At 34.9% G+C, this 15,113-nt stretch overlaps 1 long non-coding RNA gene across 1 annotated transcript; it reads left to right on the forward strand.

Moving 5' to 3' along the window:
- The first annotated feature begins 2,214 nt into the window (after positions 1 to 2,214).
- LOC136843262 (uncharacterized) lies at positions 2,215 to 12,720 on the forward strand. Its single transcript, XR_010854502.1, has 3 exons — positions 2,215 to 2,361; positions 3,175 to 3,376; positions 9,266 to 12,720. It is a non-coding gene; the product is annotated as an uncharacterized lncRNA (long non-coding RNA).
- Positions 12,721 to 15,113: the final 2,393 nt, after the last annotated feature.

A 15,113-nucleotide genomic window follows, 5' to 3' on the forward strand; every position in this document is an offset into this window, starting at 1 on the left:
ACCCTCTTGGATAGTCTGCCATGTTAGAAAATTACACAGACATTTTCCTTTCCGTAAACACCAACCTCAAATTTGCGAATTAATGTATGTTCAAAATCCGGTCTGGTCCTAGTGTTATTCGGGGTGCCTTGTATTGAGTGGCATCTGAAGCCTGCTTCTTTGGGTACCTTTATTTATATTGAGACTTTTGACAGTGTTTAGACAATCTCGAAGCTCCTAGGAAGATTGGTAGCATTGCTTCCTGCAATGGGCATTTTGGGCATTTGGCCAATGAGAGAGTCAGGTTAGTCTTGTGTAGGGGGTTGTACTGCGTGATCATTCCGGTTGAGTCAAGAACTTTGAGATATGTTAGCCCCAGGTTATGGGTATGGGGAACACCAACCTCTCCTAATCGGGTATTTGTATTATTTAAAAGCTGAAACTGTATACCATTAGTAATTAAGTCTGTTGGGCCACTGGTACCCTAATTTGCATGGCATACCCCAAACTTAACCAAGACCTTTGATCCAGGTCGAAGTATATTGAGAAAAGTTATTTGAGGATAACCTGAACCACACTTGAGCCTACGAGGGGTATTGTGGGTTACCCTTAATCATCAATCTTAACCCATCCTAGGTAATATAGGCCAATCATACCTAGAGCAGAGAAGTGAGAGCGTCCCCACCCCCAAAAGTTAAGTCACAGAACCATGGACTGGCTTCCAGTTTCATTGTTGGTATTTTATTGCCCTGCTTATTAATTTGGTAAATGGTTTGAAGTATTAAAAAAAATAGTAAACCCAAAATGCTTTCGAATTTTTATTTGCACTCTAAATTTACAAAAATAGTTAATTTGGTGTGAATGGGTGCTTTCCAAAATCAGGTTTTGGAGTTTACAAAAACTTTTGTGTCTGAAAATACTCATAGTAGCATGAGTCTTGAAATGGAGAAACAAATCCACAGTTATGTATTTCCGAAAGCTTTCTGTAGAGAATTATTTTTAAATACAGTATATGTACCTATACATAACTGGATTTGTTTCTCCACTTTTGTATAGGCTAACAGAGATTACGTCAGTGCGTTTAAAACCTTGAGGTTTGTATCCAGCATATACTCGTATATTTACCACAGAGCTGGCTGGTAGGGTTAGGCTAGTGGTAATTAAAACTATTTTGAGTGGTCATATCTGTGGTGTGTTAGTGGATCTATATTTTCAGCATTCAGAATTAGAAAAAGCCGCGATTGAAATTGCTCAGTTTTTAAAACTTTAAACTGCTGATACTCTTAACCTGGTGCCAATGGGTTTGTATATGCCCTCATCAGCAATTACTTATGCAGTTGATGAATTTGTCCACAGAAACTGTAATGTTAAAAGATGAAGCTTTTTCGTCTTATGGAATTTAACAGCTATCTTTTTTTATGATTTGATATTTTTTCTTGTGTAACATTTCAGAAACTTATTGCACACAATATTTTAATGCAAGTGGGCTCACCTTTACACTGTTTGTGACAGACAGATGGGTCGTTGCCATTGTTGTATTTAGTTTCCTGATACTAGGTGGAGACCAAGTCCCTAATTTTCTAATAAATATTTATGGTAGCCTTTAAACTGTGACTGACACAATCTTTGGTCTCAGATTCATTGCTTGAGGTCAGGCACCGAGCTTCACTGCAAGATAAGAATTGGGTCTATTTTTTCCAACATTGATTATTGTTAAACAGTGGTGATGTTCACTTTAATAGATGAGACTGAATTTTATATCACAATAAATTTTCTCTCTCTCTCTCTCTCTCTCTCTCTCTCTCTCTCTCTCTCTCTCTCTCTCTCTCTCTCTCTCTCATTGACATGAAATGGAATTGTAACCTTATATTAAACGTTAATTGTTTTAAAAACAGGTCTGAGTCAATACAGCATGATAGTAACAATTTGGTTTGGTAATCCAGTGCTAAAATTGTCAAGGTCATGCCTCGCCAGCTGTAGGGATGAGATAAAAGGGTGGTCCTATCTTTGGCCTCAGATGTGGCAGACTTAAATATAGTATTCATGACGTTGATCTGATAAGACATGGTCAGAACTACGAAGCTGTCAAAGAATTGATTGTCTTTAGAATTCGGATTGATTGTGATTTATAGCACCGTCAGTAATTTCCATTTGGGAAGTTGTTTGAATGTTTTTTTTAAAATATGTCATTGGAAGGAGGTTGCAGTGAATTCATGATTTTCCCTTGTGTTGCAGAGCGATGAATCCAGTAAAATCCTGTGCTGCTATTGGGGTCTAAACAGTGATCCACAAAGTACCAGTATGGAAGGAACCAGGGTACTAGGAACTGATGGTCCTGGTTGATGTCTCCCTGGAAGTTTCTTGTAGTTGAATCCTGATAAGGTATGTGTATGGAATGAGGTAGTAACATTGCTCTACGCCCTTGGGGGGGGGGATAGTGCTGTCAGTGCACCTCATGCAGTGCACTGCTGGCATTACTTAAGGTTCTTTGCAGCGTCCCTTCGACCCCTAGTTGCAACCCTTTTCATTCTTATTAATGTACCTCTGTTTATATTCTCTTTCTTCCACCTTAGTTTCCTCAACCCTCTCCTAACATTTGTTTCATAGTGCTGCCGCAAAAGATTTTCTTCCTGTTACATCTTTAAAACTTTTTTACTCTCAATTTCCCTTTCAATACTTATTGACCGCACAGGTCCCAGTGCTTGGCCTTTGGTGTGAATTTTAATTCCACTCCATTGCTACATTGCGTTAGGTGACAGTATTAATAGTAGAGTCCCTTGGAGGCTGCTAATAACAGTAGTCATTTTCATCTTATTGTTTATGAAGAACATTTATTATTATAATCAGACTGCAAATGCCTTATCTTTGTTAATTTGACTTACGAAATTTTCCCAATATTCCTGATATTTATTTGATATATGAGCAACTGACAGAATTTTGTAATAACAAGAATTCTTACAAAATGAAGTCCTTTGGTGTATATATGAAAGATATCTGTGTGCAATATTTATTGATCTAGAAAGTAATGTGAACATGGTAAAAAAACTCGCATACCTGTGATTCCTTACATATATGTTTATGGGTTCAGAGTTGCCCCGGTCTGGTATGGCAAATGGGCATCTGTAACAGGTATGTTCAATTTCTGACCTTTATAGAATGGGTGCTTCATATGCTAACTTTATTTCTTTTTGTCAGGACACCACGGTATGATATGGCCTTGGAGGGTAGAAGAAGCAGAGGTAGGGAGAGAATTAGGTGGAGTAACATAATAGACAGAGACATGAAATCGCTGTCTCAAAATTGGACGATGGACTTAAGGTCATACAAAGAAGAGGGATGAGAACTTGACGTCACTCACATTTTGATCAATTTCGACTGTTTTTACCAAAGTCGTCTGGTAAGGTTATTTTCAATATAGCATTCCTATTCTAGATAAATGTACAGTATGTTTGTGGTTAAGATTACAGCTGAATAGACTTTATTTGATAGCAGTTTGTAATCAATTCTGAACAAAATTTGTTACTTGATATCAGTTTGTAATCACAACTGAACAATATTTAACACCTAATAGCAGTTTGTAATCAAAACTGATCAAAATTTGCTGCTTGAGTGCAGTTTTGTAATCAAAACTGAACAATATTTTTTTACTTGATAGCAGTTTGGTATCAAAACTGAACAAATTTTGATACTTGAATGCAGTTTGTGATCAAAACTGAACAAAATTCGTTACTTTCTGGCAGTTTGTAATCAAAACTGAACAAAATTTGATACTTGAATGTAGTTTGTAATCAAAACTGAACAATTTTTTTTATTTTCTGGCAGTTTATGATCAAAACTGAACAAAATTTGACACATAAAAGCAGTTTGTAATCAAAACTGAACAAAATTTTATACTTGATTGCAGTTTGTAATTAAAACTGAACAAAATTTGTTACTTGAAAGCAGTTTGTAATCAAAACTGAACAAATGTTTTTGTTTGACAGCAGTTTGTAATCAAAACTGAACAAAATTTGCTACTTGGTTGCAGTTTGTAATCAAAACTGAATAACATTTGTTACTTGATAGCAGTTTGTAATCAAAACTGAACAAAATTTGTTACTTGGTATTCAGCTTGTAATCAAAACTGAACAAAATTTATTTGAAATCATTTTTAATAACTGAACTAAGTTTGCTACTTGAAAGCAGTTTGTAATCACAACTGATCAATATTTGTTCCTTGATTGCAGTTTGTAATCAAACTGAACAAAATTTGTTACTAGATAGCAGTTTGCAATAAAGACTGAACTAAGTTTGCTACTTGAAAGTAGTCTGTAATCACAACTGAACAAAATGTTACTTCATTGCAGTTTGTCATCACAACTGAACAAAACTTGCTACTTGATTGCAATGTGTAATCAAAACTGAACAAAATTTCTTACCTGAAAGCAGTTTGTAAAAAAAGTGAACTAAGTTTGCTATTTCAAAGCAGTTTAAATCACAACTGAACAAAATTTGATACTTGATTGCAGTTTGTAATCAAAACTGAACAAAAATTTTTTACTTAAAAGCAGTTTGTAATAAAATTGAACTAAGTTTCCCACTTGAAAGCAGTATGCAAGCAAAAGTTAACAAAATTAGATACTTGCTAGCAGTTTGTAATCACAACTGAACAAAATTTGTTACTGGAAGGCAGTTTGTAATAAAAACCGAACAAAATTTGATACTTGCTAGCAGTTTGTAATCAAAACTGAACAAAATTTGCTACTTGAAAGCAGTTTGTAATCACAATTGAACAAAATTTGTTGCTTGATTGCAGTTTGTATTGAAACTGAACAAAATATTTTACTTGAAAGCAGTTTGTAATAAAAACTGAACTAAGTTTGCTACTTGAAAGCTGTTTGTAATCACAACTGAACAAAATTTGTTGCATGATTGCAGTTTGTAATCAAACTGAACAAAATTTGTTACTTGAAAGCAGTTTGTAATCAAGTATTTTTGCTACTTGAAAGCAGTTTTGTAATCACAACTGAACAAAATTTTTTACTTGATTGCAGTTTGTAATCAAAACTGAACAAAATTTATTATTTGAAAACAGTTTGTTATAAAAACAACTAAGTTTGGTACTTGAAAGTAGTTTGTTATCACAACTGAACAAAATTTGTTACTTGACTGCATGCAGTGTGTAATCAAAACTTAATAAAATCTGTTACTTGAAAGCAGTTTGTAATAAAAACTGAACTAAGTTTTCTGCATGAAAGCAGTTTGTAGTCACAACAGATCAAAATTTGCTATCTGAATGCAGATTGTAATCAAAACTGAACAAAATTTGTTACTTGAAAGCAGTTTGTAATAAAAACTGAACCAAGTTTGGTACTTGAAAGCAGTTTGTATTCACAACTGAACAGAATTTGGTACCTGATAGCTGTTTGTAACCAAACTGAACAAAATAATAAAAAATGAACAAAATTTGATACCTAGCAGTTTGCAATCACAGCTGAACAAGATTTGTTACTTGAAAGCAGTTTGTAATCGAAACTGAACAAAATTTGATACTTGCTAGCAGTTTTTAATCAAAACTGAACAAATTTTTTTACTTGAAAACAGTTTGTAACTAAAACTGAACAAAATTCCTTGCTTGATAGCAGTTTGTAATCAAAACTGAACTAAGTTTGATACTTGATTGCAATTTGTAATCAAAACTGAACAAAATTGTTACTTAAAAGCAGTTTGTCATAAAAAAAATGAACTAAGTTTGCTACTTGAAAGCAGTTTGTAATCACAACTGAACAAAATCTGCTACTTTGTTGCGGTTTGTAATCAAGACAGAAGAAAATTTATTATGTGAAAGCAGTTTGTAATAACTAAGTTTGCCACTTGAAAGCAGTTTGTAATCAACAACTGAACAAAACTTGCTACTTGATAGCAGTTTGTAATCAAAACTGAACGAAATTTGTTACTTGAAAGCAGTTTGTAATCAAAACTGAACAAAATTTTTTACTTGAGATCAGTTTGTAATCAAAACTGAACAAAATTTGATCATTCCTAGCAGTTTGTAATCAAAACTGAACAAAATTTGTTACTTGAAAGCAGTTTGTATTAAAACTGAACTAAGTTTGCTACCTTAAGCTGTTTGTAATCACAACTGAACAAAACTTGCTACTTGATAGCAGTTTGTAATCAAAACTGGACAAAATTTGTTACTTGAAAGCAGTTTGTTATAAAACTGAACTGAGTTTGCTACTTGAAAGCAGTTTGAAATCACAACTGAACAAAATTTTTTACTCGAGATCTGTTTGTAATCAAAACTGAACAAAATTTTATCCTTGCTAGCAGTTTATAATCAAAACAGAACAAAATTTGTTACTTGAAAGCAGTTTGTAATCAAAACTGATCACAATTTTTTGCTTGTTAGCAGTTTGTAATAACAACTGAGCAAAATTTGTTACTTGATAGCAGTTTGTAATCAAAACGGGAAAAATTGGATACTTGATAGCAGTTGGTAATCAGTACTGAAGAAAATTTGTTACTATTTTTATTAAACAATTGAAAAGTCCAAAATTTAAATAGATTTGAATGTGTGCCGTTTAAAGAGCCAACCATACAATGTCACACACCTGTTACTGGTGCCATTACGTATTTACTTGGAGGACATTAATGCTCTGATGATTAGGTCAAGTGGAAGTTACTTTATTCCTCTAGCGGAGGATTTAGTATGAAGACGGAAGTGTAGGTTCTGTCACCATGCTGAATTTTAACAGAAACTGGAACTAAGAAGTTCTAGAAAGCACTTGATCATTTTAGGTTGCTTGCTTAGGGAATATTGCTGCAGTGTTTCTGCTTCCTTTGTTGAGTTATTTTGATAGGTTTTTCAGGAGAGACAATGCTTCTATAGATAGTTGTTGGTGAATTTCATCTCCAAGAATCATTAGTTCCTGTGAAGTAATGACGGTCTCCCAGGCTGACCTTTTAGATCTTGTATTCTATTGTTTTTCTGAAATTATCAGTGCTGCCGTTAATTCATTAGACACCTTATTGATTTATTCTGCATATCTGATATATTTTTCCCACGTCTTTTATCAAATCGCTTTTCTGTATTAGTAATAGGCTGCCTAGGAATTGAAGTAGGGTGCTGGTGGCTGCCTTGCCTTCCCACCCTTTGAACTGGAGTGCCATACATAGTTCTCCATACAGTACTACTTTTCTCCTCAGTGGACTAAGAAAGCAGGTGCTTCTGACCCTCGCAAATTTGGAGGGATAACTATAGTTACAATTAAAAGTAACTTAGGTGATGCAGGCTGTATGCTGTCTTATTCAGAAGTCCAAAAGTGACCAACAGAAGAGAGTAATCGCTTGCATTTCAAGTCCAGACCCGTCATATCTGGTGTTATGTAGGTTACTGTTTCCAAACCTCTATTACTTTGTCTTTACCAGATACAAGTTTATTGGCCTTAAGAGTAAACTACAATACTCTATACAGTATACATTTTACTACTGTTCTGTTCATTTTTGTAAAATATTGTATATTGTGTCTTGGTTATCTAGGAGTAGTCAGGATCCCTACCTCATGTCTGCGGTGCATTTTATCTGCAATTGTCTATGCTTTTATTTGTGATGGTCTTATTAAGTTAGATGTTACGTTCAGTGTTCCCAAATTGGTTGGTTCCTGCATAACCATGTTCTCAAACCTTGGAGTTTACTGTAGCTGTAAACTATAGCTTTCCACAATAATAAATTGGAGTTTTTTCCAGGTATGCTCGGCTGCTATACTTTTAAGGTGTCTTAGAGAGGCTAGTTAGAATTTAAAAAGTTCTTGTATATTATGAGTTCATTTTCATCGCATCCAGTCTGACTGGTACATATCTGAAGTGTAGCCAAAGTTCAAGAGTTAAGGCTTGACATTTTGAATAGGTAACCCAGCAGCGGACTAAGGTTTTGCCTACTGTTAACCTCGGCTAAGTTGGTTTTGACTAGTCATTCAGGATTTTGGTTTGTCCCCCCTTAACTGACACCAGCATAAAAAGAGCATGAGTTTTTTCAACTCAAGGAACTGAATGTTACCTTGTGTTTACAAGGTAAATTTAAGCGATATAGGTAATTGTTTTTTAATGCGCAGAGACAGTCTAAATAAATCCCTGATGCTTAGAATTGTGTAACGCGTACAATACCTTTAGGTGACTGTGTAGAAGATACTCGGTCTGATATGAAGTAATCACTGATCATGCAAACTATTTAATGCACTTATTTTTTCCAAGTGTTACACGGAGAAGATGATTGCCAAAATGCCAGTTGTGATTGATAAGCAGAAGTCACGAATACCAGTACCTCAAATCCTTGTATATGTTAGGAACTTGGGTAACTAACTGCTGCAAACAAGATCATAATATGATAACAATGTAACGGTGAATTGTCTACAAAAGAGTGATGCCTTACCAACATCACTCTTACATAAAGTTTCAGTTAGGTCAGAAAACGGGGAGTTATCCTTTTTCCCCTTTGTAGAGAATCTGAGAATTGCCAGCAACCTTTGACATAACCAAACACTTTAGTGACATATGACACTTTTGAGCTTAGTCTCTTATTTATCTGTTCTTTAGATCCTGTTGATTTTTCCATCAATGCTAACAGGAAGGAAATTCATCTTTATTGTTTATGGAATGAACTAAAATTTTATTGCCCTAGACCCTGCCTGAATTGTACAGTTTCTCTGTAATCGAAAACAAGAGAAAGTTTTGTATCAAATTGATATGAAGTACTGTAATCAAGTGTGTGTGCATATTTTTGTAACTATGAGAGACGTGATGTCAATCATGTTTCCTTATAGGAAGAAAATGCAACAGTACAGTACCATGAAACACTGGGGCCCCAAACCACTCAGGCAATTTATACCAAACTGAAAATGAGAACACTGATCAAGGGTTCTCCTCTCTATGGAGACGGTGTAATTACTACCATGAGAAAAGAACTGTAAACAATTCTCTCTGCCTTTGAAGCAAATAGCTAACTGCTCCATTTTGGGTATTAGACAGAGGTGTAACAAGAGGTTTGTGTATTGTATGAATGGAGATAAAGTATTCTAAACCTGTTCTTTGTTGATAGAGAAGTCTTTATACTATCTTACATGCAGGAAGACTTCTGGCAATAGTATTTTGTATTCACATACTGTAATAATTAACATAAAATTAAATTTTCTGGTTAGAACATGTGTTATTAAGAAAGGGTATTGCAGGTTACTGCATTATTTTGTTATATATATGAAAAGTGTCCAAACTGCGACATTGAATTTATATTTTTTTTTTTTCTATTACAGGTTACTTGAAGATGAAGGGGCCACGTTTGATTGGGGTTTCGATTAAATTTAGCATTGTCGAGGGCTTTGTGTTTTGGAGACATTGCTTACAGAATCACAAACACGTGCACACAAGTACCATCCACCTGAAGAAATTTGATTCAATCAAACTGCTAGACTCACTGTACCTCTCTCATTTGTCTTGAATCAGAATTACAAATAACAGGAGATAAAGTAACAGAAGTTAGATGCCTAATGTGAAAAGAGACCAGGGGGAACTGGTGAAGAGTAGAGACAGAGAGCGGTGCACTTGAGGCTGAAAGGATATTAAAGAGACTCTTTAGTACTATCTACTTTGTAGTGGTGCTCAAGCTTATACCTTCAGCTTGGATTTACTTCAGGTCAATTGTAAAATCCTCAGTTTGTGTATCCTGTAATTGGTTACTGATATAATTTCCATGTCAGTATTTTACACGGCTTCATTCACATTTTTATGTCAGGTTTCCCTCATATGAGTGTAGATGATTGAAGAGTTTTCTTCATTGCCTTATGCTTAGTGCGCTTTCAGTCAGAATACCCATGTGATTTCAAAACATGCCTTACCTTTATCTCCCTCTCCCTTCACCATAAACTTAGATTTTCTTGCTTTGATATTCAGTCCATAACTCCCCTTTCCAGTTTCCAATCCTTCAAAAAATATTGTAAGACGTCTTCCTCAGACTCGGCAGTTAACACCAGGACATCTGTATACAGAAGCTCCTAGGGACCTCCCTTTTTTCATTTCTCTGTAACTTCTTCTATGACTATGATTAATGATGATGTGCCCTGTGCTGATCTGTGATGGACCCCAAAGTTTATTGTAGATTCTCTGGCTGTTTCTGCCACTATCTTCACGCAAGTTCTCACAACAGGATCAAGTTCCAACATTCGTTTAGTAAGACCTCTTTGCCTTTGTAAAGGCCTCGTGTAACTACTTGTCTGGGTACTCTGTTCAGAGCTTTCTCGAGATATACTAACATATAACTTCCTATTCTTGCATGATTCTTTTTATGTAGTCATTAATTTTAAAAGATTTTTCAATATTTCTTTCATCACCCATACAATTGTACACTTTGTTTGAACAGTCTTGCTCCTCCTTAGGATTGTGCTCATTGTCGTGAGTTGCTTTAGCCTTTACATATAATACGTATTGTTTTTTTTCTCTCTCTCTTTCTTCTGGTCCCATCTCCTCCTCTATAATTTTGCGTTAAAGTACCTTGCATTATTTCCTTCTAGTGACTGATTCTTTGTTTATATTTATATACTTTACTGTATATGTATTTGTTGATGTATATATGTTGGTATTTATTTATCTCCATTTCGCCTGTTCCACATACTGCAGATACTTGCAGTGTTTGCTGATTTTGAATAGACATTTATTCCTACGTACTTTAGTACAGTTCCTTAACAAATGAGTTCTCTTGCTGATTTAATTATATGTGAAGGATTCTGTATTGATTCGTCTTTTATAACATCCTTCAGATCATAGTCTTTCCCTTCACAGAAGAATCTCGAAGCACTGCCTTCACTGTTTTGCCTTTTCCCTTTCTTATGTTCCAAGCATGCTTCTTCTCTAATTCCATATCCACCACAACATCATCATCATCTAGCCACGTTCCTCTTGACCTCCCTCCTCTTCTCCTCGTAGGCCTTGCTATCATCATCTGCATATTCTTCTTCAGAATTTGAAGTCTTCTTATTTCTGTGTCCCTCTGAGAATGCATGAGGCGGTTAACCGCGTCACGAGTTCTTATAGTGTCTTGTTCTTTCTTGGCTGACAGTGGTAACTGATGCTTTCGATCTATAACACCCATGTAGGAGGCCACCAGTTACATTGCAACTTGCATGGCTCGCTGTAATGGTACTAAGATTCTCACTAGCATATCTTCGACTCCAACTGCATTGCTTTTTGACTTTTGCTTTTCAAATTGGCTTTGTTTGATTTTAAATTTTTTCTTTTGGTATTTATTGTACATCGTTCAGCCTTTTATCATTCTCAAAGATTGCTAAACAATCTGTTGACCCTCAATTTCCTATTGTAGAAACTGATGCCAATTAGTTTTAGAAGAAATAAATGAAATTGAAGCATGTTAATGTTAGGTTAAAAACATGACAGAAAATTTGTGAGAATCCTCAGCATTTTTGTATTTCCCAGCTGTGTATTTTCTAAAGAACTAAATAGAATTTAAGTTTTGCCATTAGAAACAAAATAGTCGGACGAGTCCCATGAAAGTCGAGAGTTTTTTTCCCCTGTGGTTTGCTTAATTTACCTCATAGCAATACAGGTTGTAATAATTTAAGAATTGTCCTAGGGCAAACCCTGTGAGGTTCTAGCAATGCGGCCTTGTGGCCTTGGTGAATTGCCGTATATTACAATTGTGAAGGTGCCTTTTGTGATGGAGTGGTTTATTTTGGCAATGATTTCTAGTAAGTGTAATTTTATCTTTGAGTATATTTTCATTTTAGAATCTGCATTGGTGACGTTACATTGCTTTTTAGCACTTTTATATTATCTTTTTTTAAGTTAAAGGAACAAGTTACTTGTAGTTAAAAGCAGTGGCCCAAAGTAACAATTAAGCTGATAAGAAGTGTAGTTTATTTTTTACTTTGTTAGATTTTGTAACATATCCGTAAACTTACTGTTGGTTATTTCTTAAACCATGACAAATCTAATTTTGTGCTGTTTTTTACCGTCATGTACGGTACATTTTTAGCTTTGATGGTTCATGACATCCCTTTATATACATAAAGTTATCATAAGTGGTGATTTGTCAGTGATTATTGTTTTAAGAAGACTGTTATTGTCAAGAATAGGTCAAGGTATATACAAGTCTTTTGTGCTAGATTTTAAGATTATTTCTTTGAGAAGCAGCAACAAATTTTATCAACTTCTCCTTATTAAAATGTTGTATCCCTTTTTGTCTATTACAAGCCCATTCTATTAAACTTATTAATGCGACTTTTTAGGCACTATAATCCACTGTAGAAGGAACAAGGAAACGCCAGGCACTGCAGGATTAATCTTTTTACGTCACTGATTGCCTTTTCCCAGTTGATTGGTGGTCTTTTTAATAGATGGGTTGCAGACTTTGTTCCCATATGCTTTAGCATCAACCCTTTCTAACAGACTGATGTGTTTACACCCCTTTATGTCAGCAAGATTCGCTTCAGGTCTGGTCTCTCTTTCTGAAATTTCGTTAAAAGTCCTGCATTTCAGTGAGTTACAGCTGTTATTGCTGCTCATTCTGATTAGTTAAGAGAGTGAAACAGTGTTCACGGTTCGGTTTCAACTTGTGTATTTCACTGACTTATTCTCTGAGTAGCTTGAAATTCAAGTCAGTGGCCCTTGTGAGTTTGTTCAGCATAAATTTTAAGTCAGTGGCCCTTGTGAGCTTGTTCCATATGGATATGGTTCACTTTCTGAATAATAATAATAATAATGATAATAATAATAGCACTACGAGTAGAGATGCTTCATTTAACTTTTTTTCAGGCTTACTAACTACAACAGAACAAGTTTCTGTGTCAGCTATCTTCCCTTTCATCCTCATTTTCCATGCAACTTCCTTATCTAAAGACATTTCTGAGGTTTCCATCTGTCACACCTTTCAGAAGTTATCAACTTGTTTTGGAAGAATTGCGGTCCAGCTCCTGAAACCTTTTGCCCTGGGAGTCTTGCTTTTTTTATGCAGGGAGCTCCCTTTTTGGTCTTCTCTGGATCTTTTCATCTGGTTGGCACTGCAACAGCTTAGTTTAAAGTAATGAGTTTGTGAATAACAAATGTAATTTTTTGTTTACACAAACCTGTTTCTTATAAGCAAATTGCCCTCCTCCTGATCCCTCACCCAAAGAATGATTTGGTCATCCACCAGTGGCATTCTGGAATAATGAATCTGATGGTAATAAAATGTACTGTTGGATTTTGGTGTTCCTCTTTTCAAAATGAATGCCTTATTGAAGTAATATTGTCCCATATTCGAATTGGTCACACCCATCTGACCCATGGCTATCTGATGAATATCCCACATGACTCCATCCCTGAATGCATATATCACTTACAATCAAAACTATTGTTAGTGATTGTTCAACACTCAACCAACGAATTGCCCCAAGTATTGGAAATGAATTTCTGAAAGAAATTTTTGACAGTTTTCCAGATATTAAATTTTTAAGGAGCTCCAGTAAACAAGATCTAATGTAGTTCACCAAGAGCAAATACGTCAAGTAAAAAATATGGGAGATGAGAATTTAAACTCAGTGGTCTGGTTAAACTACTGTATTTATTAATGAGATAAACTATCAGTAACTCTACTGTCTCTTGCATGTGCTAGCTTACAGGACCAAATTATCCCTTGTTTGTCTGCAGTGGATTATGCTGTCTGGGACTTTGTGCCACGCATGAATTGGGCCAGGTTAAGGTATGGGTGTATGGGTCAGCATAGGAATAGTAATTTAGTTTCTAAAAGAATAAAATTTTATGGTTTTTTGGACTTTGGTGAAATATTTAATAAGATGGACCCCAAGGTTCTTTTAGCCTTCCACGAGACCTCTTTCTCTCCTTATTCTGAGTTACTGTGAATCCCTTGCTATTTTTTGCTCCCATTTTTTCCATTTATTAGTTTAATTCAGTTTTTTATTTTTGATATGTGATCTCTTCTTTCCGTATTTCCCATTACCTTCTGTTACTTCTTTCTAATGAACACCATATTCTTTGGAAGCCTGAATATCAAGTCAATGGCCCTTGAGGGCTTGTTCCATATGATAGGGTTCATTTTCTGAAATAATAATAATAATAATAATAATAATAATAATAATAATAATAATAATAATAATAATAATAATAATAATAATAATAATAATAATACTATATTATTATTATTATTATTATTATTATTATTATTATTATTGTTGTTGTTGTTGTTGTTGTTGTTGTTGTTGTTGTTGTTGTTCATTCCATTTGCTACAGTTCTCACCTGTCACTTGGAAACAAATTCTTCAGATAAGTATTCCCCCTTTCAGTGTGATTCTAGGCTTAAATGAAATATTAAGTTACAGTTAGTTGTTCTTCCAGAAACGTCAGCTGAGCCGTATGAGAAGGAAAATGCAACTCAGTAAGAAAAATTCCCCCCCCCCCTTTCTCTTTCATCTCCAAGAAAAAATGTTGTTAAAGCCACACTCGAGGAAGCAGCTATTGTAATGATGGTCTTTGTGCTCAGTAATGAAAAGGGATGTTAGATTCCCTCTGTGGATAAGATATAATAAGGTTTACTTGTTCAGTATTAAGAGAATATGGTAAAATGATTCGGAGTTTATTATATTTTCGTTGCACTTGAAGGTTATGTGACTAAAAACTGTTTTTGGATTTGTAATTGTGAAAATGTCTTTGTATTTTGATGACTTTTTTTTTGAAAAATAAAATGTCTTGTGTTTTATTTCTTGGTAATGATTATGTAATATGCTCTCTCTCTCTCTCTCTCTCTCTCTCTCTCTCTCTCTCTCTCTCTCTCTCTCTCTCTCTCTCTCTCACAATATTTCATTGTAGAGAGGTGAAACTATCTCATAATATTTCATTGTAGTGTGGTAAAACTCTCTCTCTCTCTCTCTCTCTCTCTCTCTCTCTCTCTCTCTCTCTCTCTCTCTCTCTCTCTCTCTCTCTCTCTCTCTCTCTCTCTCGTTATATTTCATTGTAGAGAGGTGAAACTATCTCTCATAATATTTCATTGTAGTGTGGTAAAACTAACTCTCTCTCTCTCTCTCTCTCTCTCTCTCTCTCTCTCTCTCTCTCTCTCTCTCTCTCTCTCTCTCTCTCTCTCTCTCCCCTTATATTTCA

The sequence above is a fragment of the Macrobrachium rosenbergii genome, chromosome 11 (genome assembly GCF_040412425.1).
Source record: "Macrobrachium rosenbergii isolate ZJJX-2024 chromosome 11, ASM4041242v1, whole genome shotgun sequence".
In the NCBI taxonomy this organism is placed as follows: domain Eukaryota; kingdom Metazoa; phylum Arthropoda; class Malacostraca; order Decapoda; family Palaemonidae; genus Macrobrachium; species Macrobrachium rosenbergii.